Here is a 10,343-nt window from a genome sequence, read left to right as displayed (position 1 = left end):
GGAGCGGAGCCGCGCGTGTACGAGGTGTGTGTGGAGCGGAGCCACGCGTGTACGAGGTGTACGGAGCGGAGCTGCGCGTGTACGAGGTGTACGGAGCAGAGCCGCGCGTGTACGAGGTGTACGGAGCAGAGCCGCGCGTGTACGAGGTGTACGGAGCAGAGCCGCGCGTGTACGAGGTGTACGGAGCAGAGCCGCGCGTGTACGAGGTGTACGGAGCAGAGCCGCGCGTGTACGAGGTGTACGGAGCAGAGCCGCGCGTGTACGAGGTGTACGGAGCCGTGTGTGTACGAGGTGTACGGAGGGCAGCCGCGTGTGTACAAGTTGTATAATACTCACCTTATTACCTATTCTCCGATGCTCATGTCACCTGTAAAGGAGAAAAAATTATAAACCACCATAATACTCGCCTGTTGGGCGTAATCCACATCACCATTCACTGATGCTGCTCTACACAACAGCCGGCTACACACTACCTGTCATTTATTTATTGACACACTGAGACTGCGTGTGTCAGTGTGTAGCCGGCTGTCATGTAGAGTGACTGCTGATGAATTACGCCCGACAGGTGATTATTATAATTTTTTTATTTGTTCTTGTTTACTGGGGACAAGGGCATCAATCATTAGGTGTTATACTTACCTAACTCTGTTTTTTATTTTTAAATAAATGTGTAAAATGGTGTGGACTTTTATTTCAAATAAAGGAATGTATTCAGGCTGTGTGTTTATTTCCAAACTTTCTATTGGGTTACTAATGGGGGCTTCTAATAGAAATGGAAATAGAAGTGCCGTGAGAAAGTTCACCGGAGTTGATCAGCTGATGAACCCCAGTGATCTCAGTTACGACACCACCACTGCGGTGTCAGTGTGTAGCCAGCTGTCTTGTAGAGCAGTCACCGATGTGACTGCTGATGTGGATTACAACAGACAGGTGAGTATTATGGCAGTTTGTAATTTTTTCTCTTTTACAGGGGACAGTGCATCGAAGATTAGGCGTTAAAGGTGAATATTATAATGCTTTTTTTTTTTGAATAATAGTAATAATAATAATTTTTATTTATATAGCACCAACATATTCCGCAGCACTTTACAATTAAGCGGGGACATGTACAGACAATAAATTCAATACAAGCTAAGACAGTTTAAACAGTTACATTAGGAGTGAGGTCCCTGCTCGCAAGCTTACATTCTACAAGGGAATAGGAGGGACACAATAGGTGGAAAGTGCTTGTCATTTCAGGTCTGGCAATTATAATAAATAGGGATTTTCGTATAAAACTGCATGATCCGGTCATCAGCCTGTATGTTTAAGTGCAATAATCAAGTATCGAGTGCAGTTATCGTGTGCATGGAGGGTGTGAAAACAGATTAATGGTAGGGAGGAGACAGATGAATGGTCTTTTTTTTCTCTTTTCCAGGGGACAAGGACATCGGGGATTAAGTATTAGGTGAGTATAACTGTGTTTTTTCTTTCAATATTTATTTATTTTAATTTTTTCTTTCTGTACTTGGAGCAGAGGTGCCGGCTGAAGCCTATTCCCATCAGCGGCCCCTTCTCTCGCTGTAGCGAGACACCTTGCCTACAACAGGCATAGGCTGATGGGAGTAGTAAACTCTAATCAGTCGACGTCTGTGACCAGCGGTAAGCTTTTTATCGACGGTCACAGCTGTGGGCCTAAGCTATCAGAGCCCGCAGTTCTCTGACCCGTGGTAATGATTTTACTGCCGATCAGAGCCCATGTTTCCCACACAGTCACGCAGATGACAGCATGGGAAACCACAGATGTTCGGGCATCTCCATTTATATGAATGAGGTTCAGGTTCAGATACCGTTCGGGTACCCAAACCACCAAACCAAAGTTTTTTTTAGATGTTCAGCAGGACCTGCCGAACCCGAACATCCACGGCATCGCTCATCACTACTCGTCAGTTAAAGGTGCACAAATCTCTCCTGTAATGTGTTCAACCTCAAGAATTTATTTTTCCTTTCAGTTACAGTAAGCAGAGTGTAGCGTCGGCATCCCTGCCTCCTGCTAGGCAGGGACGCTGTTCCCCTCACCTCTCCGCTCCGTGCCCGGCGTCTTCCTCCCGCTCTGCTGTCAGCGCGCGCTCCTCCCCGGTCACTGTGCTTAGGGCGCGCGCGCTTCCCCTCTCTTAAAGGGGCCGCGCGCCGTCCTAAGGAGTCCCCGGCCAATGGCCGGAGGATCTCTCCATATATAAGGCACCTCCTCCAAAATGGAGGTGCCCGAGCAATGTTGTAGCACAGTTCATCACTCTGCTTCAGCCCTCAGGTCCGTTTCCAGTTACCTGCCAGTTTCCTGTCTGCTACCTGCCTGCTAGCCTACCTGGAGGCTCCGCCGTCACGTGCTGTAACCACCTGCCTGTCCAGAGACTCTTGCCCGCTCACCTGGGAGCGCTCACCTGCTACCTGTCTGCTAGCCTACCTGGAGGCTCCGCCGTCACGTGCTGTGACCACCTGCCTGTCCAGAGACTCTTGCCCGCTCACCTGCTACCTGTCTGCTAGCCTACCTGGAGGCTCCGCCGTCACGTGCTGTGACCACCTGCCTGTCCAGAGACTCTTGCCCGCTCACCTGGGAGCGCTCACCTGCTACCTGTCTGCTAGCCTACCTGGAGGCTCCGCCGTCACGTGCTGTGACCACCTGCCTGTCCAGAGACTCTTGCCCGCTCACCTGGGAGCGTCCACCTGCTACCAGCCTGCTAGCCTACCTGGAGGCTCTGCCGTCACTTGCCGTGACCACCCGCCTGTCAAGTGACTGTTCCGGTCACTTGCTGTGATCCCCTGCCCGTTTACCCAGAGACTGTCCTGGTCACTTGCCGTGACCTCCTGCCCGCTTACCCAGAGACTGTCTCGGTCACTTGCCGTGACCACCTGCCCGTTTACCCAGAGACTGTCCCTGTCACTTGCTGTGACTACCTGCCCGTCTTCCCTGGGCGCCACCCGCTTCCTTACAAGGACCGCCCCCTTGTATAGTAGCTCAGAGGTTCCGCCTCCCAGACCCGTTACACAGAGGAACACATGCGGGCTGGATCTTATGGATATATAAGGCCAGACAGGAGATAGGTAAAGATAAATCATTCCATTACTCTCATCAGTGTAAGCAATCAGCAATCATTCCATTACTCTCATCAGTGTCTCAGGGGCCTCAAATAGGCTATGTGCGCATGATGCGGATTTGAAGCAGAAATTTCCTGAGCGTTTTTGCCTCTCCCTGGCAGAAAAAATGCATGCAGATTTTACATGCGTTTTTGATGCGTTTTTACATGCGTTTTTTGAAGCGTTTTTGTACATCAATGAATGCTTTTTGGAGCTAAATAAAGTTATTTGGTGGGACATTGCTTAAACCCTTGGATTACCATAAGAATTGGGGTGAGTATATTGGTTCATTTAAATTATTAAAGAATGGGTCTGTTGTATTTCAAATAAAGTGTTTATACTGTGTCTGTGTGTTTTTTTAACTCTTTACTTTAATTAAGTGTGGTCATGAAAAGGTCTGATTGACACCTTGACACGACCAAACAAAAGAGCTAGGTGTCAGCTAGTCCCATTCACCCAATCTTCATTAGCATTTCTATTCATGTAATTTATGAGGTTGCTGTGAGCTGCTAATTTTAGCCTGGGAAGGTGCCATTAGGCAGATATGGTCCTTGGCCATAATTAACATCTCACAGCTGGTTCGTTAGCCACTATGTCCCTCCGATCAGCACTCAGCAGTGCTTTGGACACATGTTGTTGTTGCGTCCAAAATGCCGCACTTTTGTTGTCGGTGCATGTGAATCCACCGCATATAATGACACTTCAATCGGTTAAAATCTGCAGCGGAGACTAGCGTGTCCAACTACAGAAATTGACATGCTGTGCTGAGTTTGGGTACGTGGCTACTGTCAGGAGCCGCTGCAGGTTTGGCGCTGCGTGTTTATATAGCATCGAACCCACAGTGTCCAGATGTTACAGTATAGTGGATGGGATCTCTGGAAATCCCATGTCCACTACCAGAATGACAATATTTGTGGACTACGTTGCGGCAGATGGGCTTTGGTGACAAATTTATAAAATGGGTGCAATTGCTTTATTTGGCCACATTTGCCAAAATAAGAGCGAATGACTCTATGTCTAATCAATTTTTCTTGCACAGAGGTAGAAGACAAGGGTTTCCCCTGTCTACCTCATTATTTGCAATAGCAATTGAACCTTTTGCGGCAGTAATTAATAAAACGTCTGAGATAAATGGATTTAAATATGGGACCAAGGAAGAGAATGTGGCGTTGTATGCAGATAATTTACTTTTATTCCTAGGGGATGCTCGGGAGTCTATGGAGAGCACAAAGGCAAATATTTCTAGTTGATTTATTCCTTCTAGAGACCATACTAAGCACTAGGGGGCACTCAATAAAGGTGGAAGAATGGCCATTCCAGCAAACAGGAAAGGGTTCTTTAGTCAGTCAGACTGTGGATTGCCCTACCACAAACGGTAGTAATGGCAGACACTATAACAACTTTTAAAAAAGGGCTGGATGATTTCCTCAGTACACATAACATTGTGGGTTATAGATAATTTAGTGACAACAAATGTAGAATTGAAGGAGAAAGGTTGAACCTGATGGACCTAGGTCTATTTTCATCCTATGTAAGTATGAAACATCCCCATGTTTCTGTATGGCGACCTCCACACCAGGATATTTAGGACCTATGTGAGAAAATTCACCAAAATGAGGATGAAAACCATAATTTAAAAAAAACGGCAAGAATCCAGTGGACTGATTGATCCGAATGTTAAAGGTGAACTCAGCAAGAGGCAAGAATGAAGACCAGTCCTCGTGCTGAGCCGCAACAAAGCACCTTAAAATGTGTTCTAAAGATTGACTGGCCCTTACTTTCTGACCTTTGGTTTCAGGGTGGTAGGCACAGGAAAATGTCAAGTTAATCCCCAGTTTTTTACAAAAAGCTGTCCAGAATTTGGAGACAAATTTCACTCCCTTAGCAGACAAAATGTTAAGAGGAATTCCATGCAAAAATGAACAATGTGTCTCAGCATTAGGTAACCCTGACAAAGGAACAAAATGAGCCTGCTTACTAAATTGTCAACAACCACCCAAATAATAGTCTTACTACCAGACAGAGGCAAATCCGTGATGAAATCCATGGACAGATGAGTCCACTAATTTTCTGCAATTGGCAATGGAGCAAATACTCCGGCTGGGAGATTATCACAGGCTTTATCTCATGCACAAACTTCACAAGAGGATACAAAATCTTTAGTATCGTTATTCATAGGCGGCCGCTAAAAAAGCCTAGTAATTAGTTTCCACAAATCTTTGACCCCAGGATGACCACTCAAGGTGGAATCATGAAACTCCTGCAACAAACGCAATCTTAGGTACACAACTACTAATAATTTGAACCTAGGAGTGGTGAAAGGAGCCACCAATTTACCTTTTTACGGATCTCAGCTTTCAACTCTGAGGATACCAAAGAAACCAAAATGGCCTTAGGGAGAATGGAGGTTCTGGAGCAGAAACTGAAGTTAAACTCTGTAATAGCGCGTCAGCCTTCGTATTCTTGAACCCTGGCCTGAACGTGATAGAGAAATTAAATCTAGAGAAAAATAAGGACCCTCAGGCCTATCTAGGAGTTAGCCATTTAGGTGGTTCAATATACACTAAATTCTTATGGTAAGTGACTTGATGAACTGCCCCCTCCAGAAAACGTCTACATTCCTTAACCCCATTCTGACATTGTCAGTAATGGTACGTCCCTGTGCCCTATGGACCAGGTACGTACTATTACGACTGTGTGATCGTGTCCACACAGAGGCTGCCGCTGACACCCGCCACGCAGTGTCAGGAGTGTTGACCGCACCGCTCCCTGCACTTTAACCCCCTAAATGCTGCAATCGCTGCAGCATTTAGCAAGTGAGCAGGGGGACAGATGCCCCTCTATTCTTGTATCACAGATCCTGTGCTGTCAGTGCAGGGTCCCGATCATTGCCATGGTGACCCGATGTTGTCATGACTAGCATTGAGCGAATTTGTTCGACATTTCAAATTCGGGTTCGGAGTTCCGGCTTGTTCACGCCAAAAAATCTTCTTCGCCCACAAACATCCTTGATTTGCAACGCTGTCACGCAGAAACATCTGCGTGACAGCATTGCAAATCAGGGATGTTCGTGGGCGGAGCCGATTTTTTTGCGCAAACAAGCCAGAACCCCAAACACGAACCCGAATTTGAAATGCCGAACAAATTCGCTCAACACTAGTCATGACGACATCTGGGTCACCAGGCCCCAGCAAGTTACTTTGATCATGCGCAGTGCATGTTCAAAATAACTTGTGTCTGTTGTATAGCAGTGATCCTGCACTGCTATTGTTACAATTTATGTTGTTTTACTATCTGCCATCTTGTTTTGGTTTGCTGGCTTCTAGTCTTTTCCTCTGGTGCTGGGTTTCTTGGTCACGTGATCTCTGCACTCTTTATTACCCAGCACCTGGCACCCATTCCCTGCTGGACATCAGTGTTGTAACGCTCGTGCTCTGGCTAAGTAGCCTGGTTTAGTTCTTCTTGCTTTGGACTATTGTTATCCTGGGACTTCTTGTTCCACCAGTTTTGTTTCCTTTAATTTTGGTTTCTGCAACTAACTTTTCTGTTAGGAGGTCTCCTGCTTTTGCTCCCCGTCCTTAGATCTTTTAGGGACCCCTTTCCCTTTCCTACAGGTCTTCGTTTGAGTTCAGTGCAGGAGTTTCGGTGGGGCTATTCATAAGGAATAGGGCACCCACCCCAGTGTAGGGTAAAGCTGAGTCTCAGTGCAGGGAATGCTATTCCCTCCTATTCCTTAGTTCTAAGTTGCAGTACATAACAGCTATACATATAACTGTGATCAGACTGCAGAAAGTGGAAGTCCCATCCATAGTGGGACTAAGTAAAAAAAAAAAAAGTTATAAAAATATTACAAAATATATAATTATCTATATTAAATATATAGATATGTATTTTATTAAATGTAATATGTATATCATACACACAGCTTGTTGAAACCAGAAGTTTACATACACTATATAAAAAGACACATATGCATGTTTTTCTCAATATCTGACATGAAATCAGAATAAACCTTTCCCGTTTTAGGTCAATTAGGATTACCATAATTTTTAATATTTGCCAAATGCCAGAATAATGAGAGAGAGAGAGAATGTTTTAAGGCATTTTTATTACTTACTGCAAAGTCAAAAGTTTACATACAGTACATTTCATTAGTATTTGGTACCATTGCCCTTAAATTGAATGACTTGGGTCAAACATTTGGGATATCCTTCCACAAGCTTCTCACAATAGTTGGTCGGAATTCTGGCCCATTCCTCCTGACAAAACTGATGTAACTGATCCAGGTTTGTAGGTCGCCTTGCTCGCACCTGCCTTTTCAGCTTTGCCCATAAATTTTCAATAGGATTGAGATCAGGGCTTTGTGATGGCCACTCCAAAACATTGACTTTGTTATCTTTAAGCCACTTTGTTACCATTTTGACAGTATACTTCGAGTCATTGTCAATTTGGAAGACCCATTTCTGCCCAAGCTTTAACTCCCTGGCTGATGTCTTGAGATGTTGCTTCAGTATTGCCACATAATCTTCTTTTCTCATGATGCCATTTATTTTGTGAAGTGCACCAGTCACTCCTGCAGGAAAACAACCGCACAACACGATGCTGCCCCCCCTATTCCGTGAGGGATCTAGTTTCCAAAATGGCATCACTTGTGAGGGGTTTCCACTGTTTAGGCACATCAGGAGTTCCCAAACGCGACATGACGTCCGCTAATTATTCAAGCAAATTTTACATTCAAAAAGTCAAATGGCGCTCCTTCCCTTCTGAGCCCTGCAGTACGCCCAAACAGTGGTTTCCCCCACATATGGGGTAACGGCATGCTCAGGAGAAATTGCACAACAATTTTGTGTTCCATTTTTTTCCTTTTACCCTTGCGATGTGGTTTTCACCACCATGAGGGGTGCAGTTTTTAGAATGTCACTTTTGGGTATTTTCTGTCATAAAGGCCCCTCAAAGTCACTTCAAATGTGATGTGGTCCATAAAAAAAAAGTTTTGTAAATTTTGTTGGAAAAATTAGAAATCGCTAGTTAACTTTTAACCCTTATAGCTCCCTAATAAATAAATTTTGGTTCCAAATTTGTGCTGATGTAAAGTAGACATGTGGGAAATGTTATTTATTAAACACCAGCCATATCAAATAAAGTTTACCACTATCATGGAGTACAATATATCACGAAAAAAACAATCTCAGAATCAGTGGGATCCGTTGAAGCGTTCCAGAGGTATTACCTCATAAAGTGACAGTGGTCAGAATTGTAAAAATTGGCCTGATCATTAATGTGCAAACTATCTTCAGTGGTAAAGGGGTTAAAGGCTGATTTAACAACGAGTTACTCATAATTCTTAACAGCATAATTTCCTTTCTGCAGACGAAAATTTTCTTGAGAATAATGTACATGGCTGCAAATTGGTCAGAGCTTTCGAACCCTAAGAAAAAATTACCTCTACCCCGACCCATGAAGCATCCACCTCCACAATGAATGGTTCTTGGAGATGGGGTTGGATTAGAACAGGAGCAGACATAAAACACTCCTTAAATTTTTCAAAAGCCCTCATAGCATCCGGTGGCCAAACCTTGAGATCCGCCCCCTTACGTGTGAGGTCAGTAAGAGGTTCAGCAATCTGAGAAAAACCCCTAATGAATTTCCTATAATAGTTGGTGAATCCTATAAAACCTTACAATGCGTTCAGGTCACTAGGTTGGAACCAATCTATTATGGCTTTCACCTTCCCAGGATCCATCGCAAACCCATCAGCCGATAAAATGACCCGGGAATGAAACTTCCTGAACAGAAAAAAATACATTTCTCAATTTCATCAAACAAAGAATTCTCCCTCAATCTTTGAAATATTACACGGACATGTTCCTGGTGAGAATCCAAATCAGGAGAGAAAATTCTATATCATCAAGATAAATCACAAGAAATCTCCCAAAGTAATCAGAGAAATATCATTCAGAAAGTGGTGAAATCCTGTTGGTGCATTGGAGAATCCAAATGGGAGGACGAGATTATCGAATAAACCCTCAGACGTTAAAGACGCCGATTCCCACTCATCACCTGTCATGGTGCAAATCAAATTGTAATAAGCCCCTCATCTCTGCTCCGTACACCTTGTACACACGCGGCTCCGCTCCGTACACCTCGTACACGCGCGGCTCCGCTCCGTACACCTCGTACACACACGGCTCTGCTCCGTACACCTCGTACACACACGGCTCCGCTCCGTACACCTCGTACACATGCGGCTCCGCTCCGTACACACGGCTCCGCTCCGTACACCTTGTACACACGCGGCTCTGCTCCGTACACCTCGTACATACGCGGCTCCGCTCCGTACACCTCGTACACACGCGGCTCCGCTCCGTACACCTCGTACACACGCGGCTCCGCTCCGTACACCTCGTACACACGCGGCTCCGCTCCGTACACCTCATACACACACGGCTCCGCTCCGTACACCTCGTACACGCGCGGCTCCGCTCCGTACACCTCGTACACACACGGCTCTGCTCCGTACACTTCGTACACACGCGGCTCCGCTCCGTACACACGGCTCCGCTCCGTACACCTTGTACACACGCGGCTCTGCTCCGTACACCTCGTACACGCGCGGCTCCGCTCCGTACACCTCGTACACACACGGCTCTGCTCCGTACACTTCGTACACACGCGGCTCCGCTCCGTACACACGGCTCCGCTCCGTACACCTTGTACACACGCGGCTCTGCTCCGTACACCTCGTACATACGCGGCTCCGCTCCGTACACCTCGTACACACGCGGCTCCGCTCCGTACACCTCGTACACACGCGGCTCCGCTCCGTACACCTCATACACACACGGCTCCGCTCCGTACACCTCGTACACGCGCGGCTCCGCTCCGTACACCTCGTACACACACGGCTCTGCTCCGTACACTTCGTACACACACGGCTCCGCTCCGTACACCTCGTACACACGCGGCTCCGCTCCGTACACACGGCTCCGCTCCGTACACCTTGTACACACGCGGCTCTGCTCCGTACACCTCGTACATACGCGGCTCCGCTCCGTACACCTCGTACACACGCGGCTCCGCTCCGTACACCTCGTACACACGCGGCTCTGCTAAGTACACCTCGTACACGCGCGGCTCCGCTCCGTACACCTCGTACACGCGCGGCTCCGCTCCGTACACCTCGTACACACGTGGCTCCGCTCCGTACGCCTCGTACACACGGCTCTGCT

Source organism: Phyllobates terribilis, unplaced genomic scaffold (assembly GCF_046119375.1).
Source record: "Phyllobates terribilis strain yellow unplaced genomic scaffold, ASM4611937v1 Scaffold_600__1_contigs__length_992639, whole genome shotgun sequence".
NCBI classification, from domain to species: domain Eukaryota; kingdom Metazoa; phylum Chordata; class Amphibia; order Anura; family Dendrobatidae; genus Phyllobates; species Phyllobates terribilis.
The sequence above is the reverse complement of the archived record's forward strand: the minus strand, read 5'-3'. Positions refer to the sequence as shown.